The following is a 12,378-nucleotide window of genomic DNA, read 5'->3' on the forward strand; positions in this document are numbered from 1 at the left end:
TAGTGTGTGTGTTCCTGAGGTAGTAGTGTGTGTGTTCCTGAGGTAGTAGTGTGTGTTCCTGAGGTAGTAGTAGTGTGTGTGTTCCTGAGGTAGTAGTAGTGTGTGTGTTCCTGAGGTAGTAGTAGTGTGTGTGATCCTGAGGTAGTAGTGAGTGTTCCTGAGGTAGTAGTAGTAGTAGTGTGAGTGTTCCTGAGGTAGTAGTAGTAGTAGTGTGTGTGTTCCTGAGGTAGTAGTAGTAGTAGTGTGTGTGTTCCTGAGGTAGTAGTAGTAGTAGTGTGTGTGTTCCTGAGGTAGTAGTAGTAGTAGTGTGTGTGTTCCTGAGGTAGTAGTAGTAGTAGTAGTAGTGTGTGTGTTCCTGAGGTAGTAGTAGTAGTAGTGTGTGTGTTCCTGAGGTAGTAGTAGTAGTAGTGTGTGTGTTCCTGAGGTAGTAGTAGTGTGTGTTCCCGAGGTGGTGGTAGTAGTAGTGTGTGTTCCCGAGGTAGTAGTAGTAGTAGTGTGTGTGTTCCTGAGGTAGTAGTAGTAGTGTGTGTGTTCCTGAGGTAGTAGTAGTAGTAGTGTGTGTTCCCGAGGTGGTGGTAGTAGTAGTGTGTGTGTTCCTGAGGTAGTAGTAGTAGTGTGTGTGTTCCTGAGGTAGTAGTAGTAGTAGTGTGTGTTCCCAAGGTGGTGGTAGTAGTAGTGTGTGTGTTCCTGAGGTAGTAGTAGTAGTGTGTGTGTTCCTGAGGTAGTAGTAGTAGTGTGTGTGTTCCTGAGGTAGTAGTAGTAGTAGTGTGTGTGTTCCTGAGGTAGTAGTAGTGTGTGTGTTCCTGAGGTAGTAGTAGTGTGTGTTCCCGAGGTGGTGGTAGTAGTAGTGTGTGTTCCTGAGGTAGTGGTAGTAGTGTGTGTTCCTGAGGTAGTAGTAGTGTGTGTGTTCCTGAGGTAGTAGTAGTGTGTGTGTTCCTGAGGTAGTAGTAGTGTGTGTGTTCCTGAGGTAGTAGTGAGTGTTCCTGAGGTAGTAGTAGTGTGTGTTCCTGAGGTAGTAGTGTGTGTGTTCCTGAGGTAGTGGTAGTAGTGTGTGTTCCTGAGGTAGTAGTAGTGTGTGTGTTCCTGAGGTAGTAGTGAGTGTTCCTGAGGTAGTAGTAGTGTGTGTTCCTGAGGTAGTAGTGTGTGTGTTCCTGAGGTAGTGGTAGTAGTGTGTGTTCCTGAGGTAGTAGTAGTGTGTGTGTTCCTGAGGTAGTAGTAGTGTGTGTGTTCCTGAGGTAGTAGTAGTGTGTGTGTTCCTGAGGTAGTAGTAGTAGTGTGTGTTCCCGAGGTGGTAGTAGTAGTGTGTGTTCCTGAGGTAGTAGTGTGTGTGTTCCTGAGGTAGTAGTGTGTGTGTTCCTGAGGTAGTAGTGTGTGTGTTCCTGAGGTAGTAGTGTGTGTGTTCCTGAGGTAGTAGTGTGTGTGTTCCTGAGGTAGTAGTGTGTGTGTTCCTGAGGTAGTAGTGTGTGTGTTCCTGAGGTAGTAGTGTGTGTGTTCCTGAGGTAGTAGTAGTAGTGTGTGTTCCTGAGGTAGTAGTAGTAGTGTGTGTTCCTGAGGTAGTAGTAGTAGTGTGTGTTCCCGAGGTGGTAGTAGTAGTGTGTGTTCCCGAGGTAGTAGTGTGTGTTCCCGAGGTAGTAGTGTGTGTTCCCGAGGTAGTAGTGTGTGTTCCTGAGGTAGTAGTGTGTGTGTTCCTGAGGTAGTAGTAGTAGTAGTGTGTGTTCCTGAGGTAGTAGTAGTAGTGTGTGTTCCTGAGGTAGTAGTAGTAGTGTGTGTTCCTGAGGTAGTAGTAGTAGTGTGTGTTCCTGAGGTAGTAGTAGTAGTGTGTGTTCCCGAGGTAGTAGTGTGTGTGTTCCTGAGGTAGTAGTGTGTGTGTCCCGAGGTAGTAGTGTGTGTGTCCCGAGGTAGTAGTGTGTGTTCCTGAGGTAGTAGTGTGTGTGTTCCTGAGGTAGTAGTGTGTGTGTTCCTGAGGTAGTAGTGTGTGTGTTCCTGAGGTAGTAGTGTGTGTGTTCCTGAGGTAGTAGTGTGTGTGTTCCTGAGGTAGTAGTAGTAGTGTGTGTTCCTGAGGTAGTAGTAGTAGTGTGTGTTCCTGAGGTAGTAGTAGTAGTGTGTGTTCCTGGGGTAGTAGTAGTAGTAGTGTGTGTTCCTGAGGTAGTAGTGTGTGTGTTTCCGAGGTAGTAGTGTGTGTGTTCCTGAGGTAGTAGTGTGTGTTTCCGAGGTAGTGTAGTGTGTTGTCCCGAGGTAGTAGTGTGTGTTCCCGAGGTAGTAGTGTGTGTGTGTGTGTGTTTCCGAGGTGATAGTAGTGTGTGTGTGTTTCCGAGGTAGTGTGTGTTCCTGTGTTCCTGTATTGTGCACCTGCGGATCACGCCTTTATTTTAGGCCTAGACATTCCTTTGTTGTAGAAAACTATGTCTTGGTTGCACCGCTATAAAAAAAAAAATATTTAGCTTTGTGTGTGTGTGTGTAGAATTAGGGGCTGGGGTAGAGGGACTTACTAACTGACTACTCTGTCCTTGTTTTACCCCTGCCTTGCCTGTGTGATAACTCCTGATTCCTATGGGTGGATCTCGTGCTCGAGGGCTGCTCCCTTTGTTAGCATGAATTATTCCTAAAAATGAATTTCATCTTTCAATAATTTCTCCTCTTTTGCTCGCCCTCCCTCCTTATTTCTAAAATGTTTTTCCCCTCTCTTCTCTGAGCGTCCATTTCTGTGCACTAAGGCGTGTGTGTGTGTTTATTGTGTCTCTCCTGTCTTCTCCCTCTTTCTAATCCTGCTCTAGCTCTTTAACACGCTGCGTCGGGTTGTATTTTTACTAACATTTTCTCCCTCTTTTTTTCTTCATTTTCCTGCCTTCCTGAAATGTCTGCAATAGAAGGTCATGTTAGGCTGCTTATCGCTACCTTTCACGTTTCTGCCGTTAACCAAGGCGCGCAGGTATTTGCATTCCAAATGAGCACTCTGTCTGACATGCAAACGAATTAGTCTGAATTATGCATTTTGCCATTTAGTAACATGACACAGCTCAGGGCCGCTGGAACAAACACAGCAGACACCGTCTGAGTCAGAGGAGAGGAGGACAGGGACGCCATTTCGGAGATTCTGCCACTAGCACTTCCTCTGACCCAGGATGTAGGTTAAGCTGTAGGGGAGTGTGGGGTAAATTAAGCCAAAGAATTCATGTAATCCACACTTGTTTTGAGGAATCATACGCAAAATGTATAATTTGACCAAATATTTAGGAAGAGATCATTTCATGGAGTCTGTAAAGGAAGAAACCACATGGAAAAAGTGGGAAGCAAGTTAGGTCCAAAAAACTGATTTGAATCAAGTCAAATTAATGACATGATGCTTGTATCTAAACCAAAGTACATAATTTTAAGATTGTTCTATACATCAGTTGGGGTCTCTATAAGTGTCAATATTAGGTCCTAAACCTAGCATGAAAGTGCATCCTTATAAGTGTGTGGGCTAATATAGTCAAAATATTTGCCTTGGGGTAAGTTGAGCCGTTGGCCATGGGGTGAGTTGAGCCAACAGTTGAGCAGATTTGAAGTGTTTTCTGCCCAGCTGGGATATGAGGAAACAACAGAGCTTGGCCTATGTTAAAAGTGTTTGTTAGGTGTTAAGCCTGTATTAAAATGATTAAAAGACAAAACATCTATTGTGATTGTGCTTAGGAAATGTAGTGGTATTGTTTCATTCAGTACAGAAATGTGTAGGCGTCTTAACTTACCCTGTCCTGCCGCTCAACTTATCCCATACCTATTATTCCAAGAGACAGCTTTTTTTTATGTTTTCAAAACTGTAATGTTTACATGAATTCTGATTTATTTCCAGGGATACACAACATCCTGAAATATATGTAGATATCTTTGTTAGAAAGAATACTATATTTCCCTTGACGGAGTGATACTGAATGTATAAAATTGCTCAACTTACCCCACTCTCCCCTATGTGTGTGGCTTTCACACCCACAGAGATACAGTAGATTGTTCATAGTCCATAGAGTGGATAGATACAGTAGATCGTTCATAGTCAATAGAGTGGATAGATACAGTAGATCGTTCATAGTCAATAGAGTGGATAGATACAGTAGATTGTTCATAGTCCATAGAGTGGATAGATACAGTAGATCGTTCATAGTCCATAGAGTGGATAGATACAGTAGATCATCATAGTCCATAGAGTGGATAGATACAGTAGATCGCTCATAGTCCATAGAGTGGATAGATACAGTAGATCGTTCATAGTCCATAGAGTGGATAGATACAGTAGATCGTTCATAGTCAATAGAGTGGATAGATACAGTAGATTGTTCATAGTCCATAGAGTGGATAGATACAGTAGATCGTTCATAGTCCATAGAGTGGATAGATACAGTAGATCATCATAGTCCATAGAGTGGATAGATACAGTAGATCGTTCATAGTCCATAGAGTGGATAGATACAGTAGATCATCATAGTCCATAGAGTGGATAGATACAGTAGATCATCATAGTCCATAGAGTGGATAGATACAGTAGATCGTTCATAGTCCATAGAGTGGATAGATGCAGTAGATCGTTCATAGTCCATAGAGTGGATAGATGCAGTAGATCGTTCATAGTCCATAGAGTGGATAGATACAGTAGATCATCATAGTCCATAGAGTGGATAGATACAGTAGATCATCATAGTCCATAGAGTGGATAGATACAGTAGATCGTTCATAGTCCATAGAGTGGATAGATACAGTAGATCGTTCATAGTCCATAGAGTGGATAGATACAGTAGATCGTTCATAGTCCATAGAGTGGATAGATACAGTAGATCATCATAGTCCATAGAGTGGATAGATACAGTAGATCGTTCATAGTCCATAGAGTGGATAGATACAGTAGATCATCATAGTCCATAGAGTGGATAGATACAGTAGATCGTTCATAGTCCATAGAGTGGATAGATACAGTAGATCGTTCATAGTCCATAGAGTGGATAGATACAGTAGATCGTTCATAGTCCATAGAGTGGATAGATACAGTAGATCGTTCATAGTCCATAGAGTGGATAGATACAGTAGATCATCATAGTCCATAGAGTGGATAGATACAGTAGATCGTTCATAGTCCATAGAGTGGACAGATACAGTAAGAGTTAATGCTTCAGTATGGAGTAGCTCCATGGTTTGGGATGTGATCAAGGAACCTGTGTGTGTTCATATGAGGAGTTAATATCCAGCCTTACTGTCTGCCTTCCTCGCCTCTGTGTTCAGTAGACAGAGAGAGCCGTTGAGGAGACCCAAGCCCCCTGGATCTCCCAGGGGAGCCCCTGTCCTCGTCTACCCCCTCATGGTGGTCCCAGGTGGGGCCGGGGGTGCTTGTTAGGGGTAGGATAACCCCTGACCAGGAGCCCCCAGCTAATGAAGGAGTGAGCGAATGATTGGAAGGAGGGGTAAATGATGGATGGGGTTTAGAGGAGAGGTGTGACCTTTGTTCACAGCATGTCACTCTCAGCTGATGAGATGTATGTGTGTGTCAGCTGATTAAGGCTAGTGTGTACTCAGCCAACATAAAGACAAAGAAAAGAGTTCAGACGCATAAAACAGAATTTTCCGTCTCTTCCATTGAAGCTAACAAGCAACAGAAAAGGGACCTGCAGTACCAGGGTACTGGCCAGACTGAATTGGAGAGTGGCTGAATGTCAAGTCCCATTAGCTTCCATCCACTGCTAAAGCGTTGTCTCCTAGACCTACCATGACTCACTGCTTAGACACAGAAATGAGAGATAAACATGTCATTCTTCTTCTGCATGGTTTCCTTTGTCTCTCAGATGAATGAGCCATCTGCTGCCAGACTGACATGTACACATATGCAAAAGTATGTGGACACCCCTTCAAATTAGTGGATTTGGCTATTTCAGCCACACCCGTTGCTGACAGGTGTATAAAATCGAGCACACAGTCATGCAATCTCCATAGACAAACATTGGCAGTAGAATGGCCTTACTGAAGAGCTCAGGGACTTTCAACGTGGCACAGTCATAGGATGCCACCTTTCCAACAAGTCAGTTTGTCAAATTTCTGCCCTAATAGAGCTGCCCCGGTCAACTGTAAGTGCTGTTATTGTGAAGTGGAAATGCTCAGTCGCGAAGTGGTAGGCCACACAAGCTCACAGAACGGGACCACCAAGCGCTGTAGTGCGTAACAATTGCCTGTCCTCGGTTGCAACACTCACTACCGAGTTCCTAACTGCCTCTGAACTCAATGTCAGCACAACAACTGTTTGTCGGCAGCTTCATGAAATGAGTTTCCATGGCCGAACAGCCGCACGCAAGCCAAGTGTGCAATGCCAAGTGTCGGCTGGAGTGGTATAAAAACTCAATATTCACTTCATTTCACAATAAGGTACAGAAGTGAAGTGAAACTTCCAGAAGCTGTTAAATGAGGGCCAGGTTGACAGGATGGGTAGTGTAATGTATAAGTACACATGAATTACAAGTAAGTACCCCTCAAGATAAACTTCATTTTAACTAGTAAAATCCTGTGTAATGCATAGTAATTACATTGTACTTAGGCAAACATTACTATGCTTTGAAATAGTTTATTTTTCCACATATCCAAGTTAACCCAGGTTCACTTTATTTTGGTGGTAAGTGCTAGCAATTATGTTGAGTGAAGATATATTTTCAACAGTGGACATTTATGGTTAAGTAATTAGAGCCTATTGAGCAGAATCTCTCAGCCACCCAAGACATCAACGAGGGGTCACAACCTTTGTGACAGTTGTTACTGAATCAAATAAAGCTGAGAAGAAACAAAACAGTAAGTTTGTGAATTTAGTGGAAACCATCCCGTTTGTAACAAGCACGGTAACAAGCATTCATTGTTACACCTTTGCAATTACAGACCGCAATACTTGTTAGTGTAATAGTCAGTTAAGAACAAATTCTTATTTACAATGACGGCCTACCCCGGGAGCCACTCGGGAGCCCCTTAAAATGAAGTGTTACCTAAATATACCCACATTTTCCACACTGACCATGGAACTGTGTGATGCCAAGTCTTGCGCCATGCGTCAAGTTCAAAGTAACGGTTTGTGCTCCATATTGATTTAATAAGCCTACAGTTTTATTTTTACTACCATTTCTATTTGGCCTTCATTAAATAGTATATAAAGGTAGGCTAAATCAAATGATGTAATGGAATGATAACAATGTAGGGAAGGGAAAGAACACTAAATTAGCAGTTAAATATGCGTGGTTATTAGGCTACTTACAGTCACTACCGATAATGGCTAATAATATTTAACATAGGCTATAGCCTATAAATTGAAGGGAACAGAAAAGTTGGGACATATTATTAAAACATTCTAGAGCACACAGGTTACATTTGGTGTGACTCTTCGCCATGTCATCCAATTTGACTTGCGTCTCCACACAGCATTTCATACTTCACTGTAGGAAATGGGCATAAATAGGCCTACCTGTCATGTTGATATTGTCACACCCTGATCTGTTTCACCTGTCCTTGTGCTTGTCTCCACCCCCCTCCAGGTGTCGTCCATCTTCCCCATTATCCCCTGTATATTTATACCGGTGTTCTCTGTCTGTTTGTTGCCAGTGTTTTTCCTGTCAGCTCCTATTGTTTCCCAGCATCTCATTTCTCGTCCTCCTGGTTTTTGACCTTTGCCTGTCCTGACCCTGTACCTGCCCGCCTGACATCTCTGCCTGTCCCTGAGCCTGCCTGCCGTCCTGTACCTTTGCTCCACCTCCGGATTACTGAACTCTGCGTGTCCCTGATTCTGCCTGCCGTCCTGTACCTTTGCTCCACCTCCGGATTACTGAACTCTGCCTGTCCCTGATTCTGCCTGCCGTCCTGTACCTTTGCCTTACCCTGGATTATCGACCCCTGCCTGCCTTGACCTGTCGTTGCCTGCCCCTGTTGCTACAATAAACATTGTTACTTCGACAATCTGCATCTGGGTCTTACCTTGATTCCTGATAGATATGCTTTTCAGTTCCCTTCCATATGACTGGTTTCTAGAACAATTATAATTTAGCCTATATTTACAATCTCCTTACACAAACAGATTACTCATGTACCTAGGTCTTATCAATAGCTATTATCATATCAATGTATAAATTACAGTGCATGGAGAATGCTGTTAGTTTTATCCGAAAAAATAAAGTAGATGCTTTTTCCACTTGGAATTGGCAGGTTCGCTCGACCTTATTCATGGTTTCCTCGCTCATAAAGGTGGTGGATTATTTGACAAATACTATATTTGGCTACAGAAGTGCCATTTCTTAACGATCTCTGTAGCTTCCGTCCAAAAACAAATCCTGTGAAATGACGTCAACACATACTGGAGGAGTTACTGGCTAGCTACAAGTGGCTAGCTTAGCTAACGAACTAGCTATTCGGTTGCGGCGTGCATGACCAGAAAGACGTCAATGAACCACCAAAAACACACCCCATTTCTGTTATAAAATTGAAAAAGAGGAGGTTTTTTGTGCCTAAAGTCGACCATTAAAGCTAATTTTCTGCAAATGTTTTTTTGTTGCCATTGCTTATTATGTGTTCATAGGCTATATTGGGGCGGCGAATCAACCTGTTCTGAATATTGAGGGGGATGTCTCCCCATCCCCAGTGGCAATTTTGTCTAGGATTTACACGAGCGTAACTCGGGTCTGAATTTCCGCCATTGTGTAAATGTCTTTCCCTGAAGATGCTAACAAACTGTAAACAATGGAATACAACATATGGACATTCTAATTAGTGGCAGCTGTAGTTCTATACATTCAGAACATTAATCTTGAAATCTAAGTTACACCCCCACATCCTTTGTTTCTCCTACCTGCATCCAAGGCTGTGTATGTTTTATGGGGTCCTTAAATACACAGGGTGCTTTGACGTGTGCTGCTGGAGTTTCCTTTGGCGTATTATAGGCTCTTAACGCTAAATGGGATATTTCACTCTTCACAAATCCTTTGTTGCCCAGAAATGGACAAAAAAGGGTGATTGGGATTTAATGTCCTGCCAATGTCTCAGCCTGTTGGACACCAGGCCTGCTTACCTTGTTTTGTTCCACAAAAGCCTTTTGTCTCAAGCTCTTGCTCTGATCCATTTTCCAGAGCTGAGTGGGAGAAAGAAATGCCACCTGCCACTGCATTATCTTAGCTACACTCACACTTGCACACAGACCTTCCTCCCACCTCGCTGTGACAATAAGTGTTAACGCTGCCCACTGTAGCTCTGGTCTCCCTAGCGACCAGGCTTCTTGGGGAGGCTGCCATAATGGGTGAGCTCAGAACGATGGCGTGCCATCCAGGCTCGGTACCGCCACGGAAACATGCCTGTCTCCAATTCTATCTGGCCAGGTGCCGGGGGGGGGGGGGGGGGGGGGTTGGCATGCACCCGTTGGTGAGCTGTGGATGACGATAGCTACCTGCTGGGTGTCCACGCAGAGATATTCAGAGGGAGAGAGAGAAAGGGAGAGCGAGGTAGAAAGGAATAGGGGAAGAATGTGTCTGACAGAGGAGAGAATGGAAAGGGGCAGTGATTAGGGAGAGAGGACTGAGTGGTAAATGGGGGATGATGAGGCTGAAAGAGTTAGAGAGAGGCTTAAATGTCTGTGGAGATCCTTCCATGGCCTATATGGAAGCTGGGTTATAGGGGTGGAGCTGGGCTATAGGGGTGGGGTATAAGGGTGGAACTGGGGTCATATGGGTGGAGCTGGGGTTATAATGGTGGAACTGGGGTCATGTGGGTGGAGCTGGGGTTATAATGGTGGAACTGGGGTCATGTGGGTGGAGCTGGGGTTATAATGGTGGAGCTGGGATTATAGGGGTGGAGCTGGGGTTATAGGGGTGGGTGTAGTTAGGACTAGATATGGGGCTGAGGGTATAGTTAGGACTAGAGCTAGGGCTGAGGGTATAGTTAGGACTAGAGCTAGGGCTGAGGGTATAGTTAGGACTAGAGCTAGGGCTGAGGGTATAGTTAGGACTAGAGCTAGGGCTGAGGGTATAGTTAGGACTAGAGCTAGGGCTGAGGGTATAGTTAGGACTAGAGTTAGGGCTGAAAGTATAGTTAGGACTAGAGCTAGGGCTGAGGGTATAGTTAGGACTTGATATGGGGCTGAGGGTATAGTAAGGACTAGAGCTAGGGCTGAGGGTATAGTTAGGACTAGAGCTAGGGCTGAAAGTATAGTTAGGACTAGAGTTAGGGCTGAGGGTATAGTTAGGACTAGAGTTAGGGCTGAAAGTATAGTTAGGACTAGAGCTAGGGCTGATGGTATAGTTAGGACTAGAGCTAGGGCTGATGGTATAGTTAGGACTAGAACTAGGGCTGAGGGTATAGTTAGGACAAGAGTTAGGGCTGAGGGTATAATTAGAACTGAGGTTAGGGCTGAGGGTATAGTTAGGACTAGAGTTAGGGCTGAAAGTATAGTTAGGACTAGAGCTAGGGCTGATGGTATAGTTAGGACTAGAGCTAGGGCTGAGGGTATGGTTAGGACTAGAGTTAGGGCTGAAAGTATAGTTAGGACTAGAGTTAGGGCTGAGGGTATAGTTAGGACTAGATTTAGGGCTGAAGGTATAGTTAGGACTAGAGCTGGGGCTTAGGCTGGCATGGAAGGAGAGTATGGCCTCTTTATCAATTGCATACTCCTCTCTCATCACCTCCTCAAAAGGGAACCTCTGGCTTTCTCATCCAATGGGAGAAGGAGGTGAGTAGAGAGGACGTGGGGAGTATGCAATTAAAAAAAGGCCCTTGAGAGAGAAGAGTTGATTCTGTGTTACCTCTTTCTCTCTCTCTCCTGTCCCCTCTGCAATGGCAGCTGCTCCTAACAGGTGCGTGGCTACCTCCAGGCAGATGGTCAGAGAAATTAGGTAGTTGGCAGGTTACTTTACACAGCCTTTCTTTCGCCACACACACACACACACACACACACACACACACACACACACACACACACACACACACACACACACACACACACACACACACACACACACACACACACACACACACACACACACACACACACACACTGAGCAACAGAACATAAGTGAGAGGGGGGAGGTTGGCGAGGTAGAGGAAGAGACGGTGAAGTAATGGAGGACATAAAGATAGAAAGCATAAAGAGAGAAATAGAAAAGGAAAGAAATATCCATTGTTGCTTCATTTTTTTGAATCTCCCAAGTGGTATTGCATAAGGGGTGTAATGTATTGCATTACACCCCTTCAAATTAGTGGATTCGGCTATTTCAGCCACACCTGTTGCTGACAGGTGTATAAAATCGAGCACACAGCCATGCGTTCTCCAAACATTGGCAGTAGAATGTGTTAGACTGAAGAGCTCAGTGACTTTCAACGTAGCACCGTCATAGGATGCCACCTTTCCAAGTCAGTTTGTCAGATTTCTGCCCTGTTAGAGCTGCCCCGGTCAACTTTAAGGGATGTTATTGTGAAGTGGAAACACTCAGCCCGTGAAGTGGTAGGCCACACAAGCACACAGAACGGGACCGCCGAGTGCTGTAACGCGTAGTGCGTAAAAATCGTCTGTCCTCGGTTGCAACACTCACTACCGAGTTCCAAACTGCCTCTGGAAGCAACTTCAGCATAAGAACTGTTTTTCGGGAGCTTCATCAAATGCGTTTTCAAGCCCGAGGAGGAATAATGGTCTGGGGCTGTTTTTCATGGTTCAGGCTAGGCCCCTTAGTTCCAGTGAAGGGAAATCTTAACGCTACAGCACACAATGACATTCTAGACGATTCCAACTTTGTGGCAACAGTTTGGGGAAGGCCCAACATCAGGGCCCGACCTCACTAATGCTCTTGTGGCTGAATGAAAGCAAGTCCATGCAGCAATGTTCCAACATCTAGTGGAAATCCTTCCCAGAAGAGTGGAGGCTGTTATAGCAGCAAAGGGGGACCAACTCCATATAAATGCCAATGATTTTGGAATGAGATGTTTGACGAGCAGGTATCCACATACTTTTCGCCATGTAGTGTAAAGCTACTCTCAACAATATCCCCACTTTTCCCCCTGGAACATAACCACTCATTTCTCAGCTAAAAATCATCATATTCTCACAACCCAGAATAATGAATTTGCTTCCAACCTGGATTTCTCTATATGCTGTGTATTATACCAGACTAACTTACAATTCAAACCTTGCTTGCGGATTTCAGATGATATTCAGCCTGGTCCTATCCTATCCTGAATGTGTCTCAGCTATGTCCTTGGTGTACAGTCAACCCCAACATTATAACACCAGGCACCAGTAACCCCAAAAGGTCCAGCATGATTTTCCATAGAGGAGGAAAAGCAGGGACGGCCCTGTACTGGGGGTTAGCCTGAATGGTGTGTGTGTGTGTGTGTGTGTGTGTGTGTGTGTGTGTG

At 44.5% G+C, this 12,378-nt stretch overlaps 1 protein-coding gene across 2 annotated transcripts in view; it reads left to right on the top strand.

Annotated features, from left to right (window-relative positions):
- Positions 1-12,378, top strand: part of LOC106571446 (mitochondrial peptide methionine sulfoxide reductase) — a 110,459-nt gene that overhangs the window by 96,381 nt on the left and 1,700 nt on the right. The gene's annotated exons all lie outside the window — the stretch shown is intronic.

Source organism: Salmo salar, chromosome 15 (genome assembly GCF_965601325.2).
Source record: "Salmo salar chromosome 15, fSalSal1, whole genome shotgun sequence".
NCBI lineage: Eukaryota > Metazoa > Chordata > Actinopteri > Salmoniformes > Salmonidae > Salmo > Salmo salar.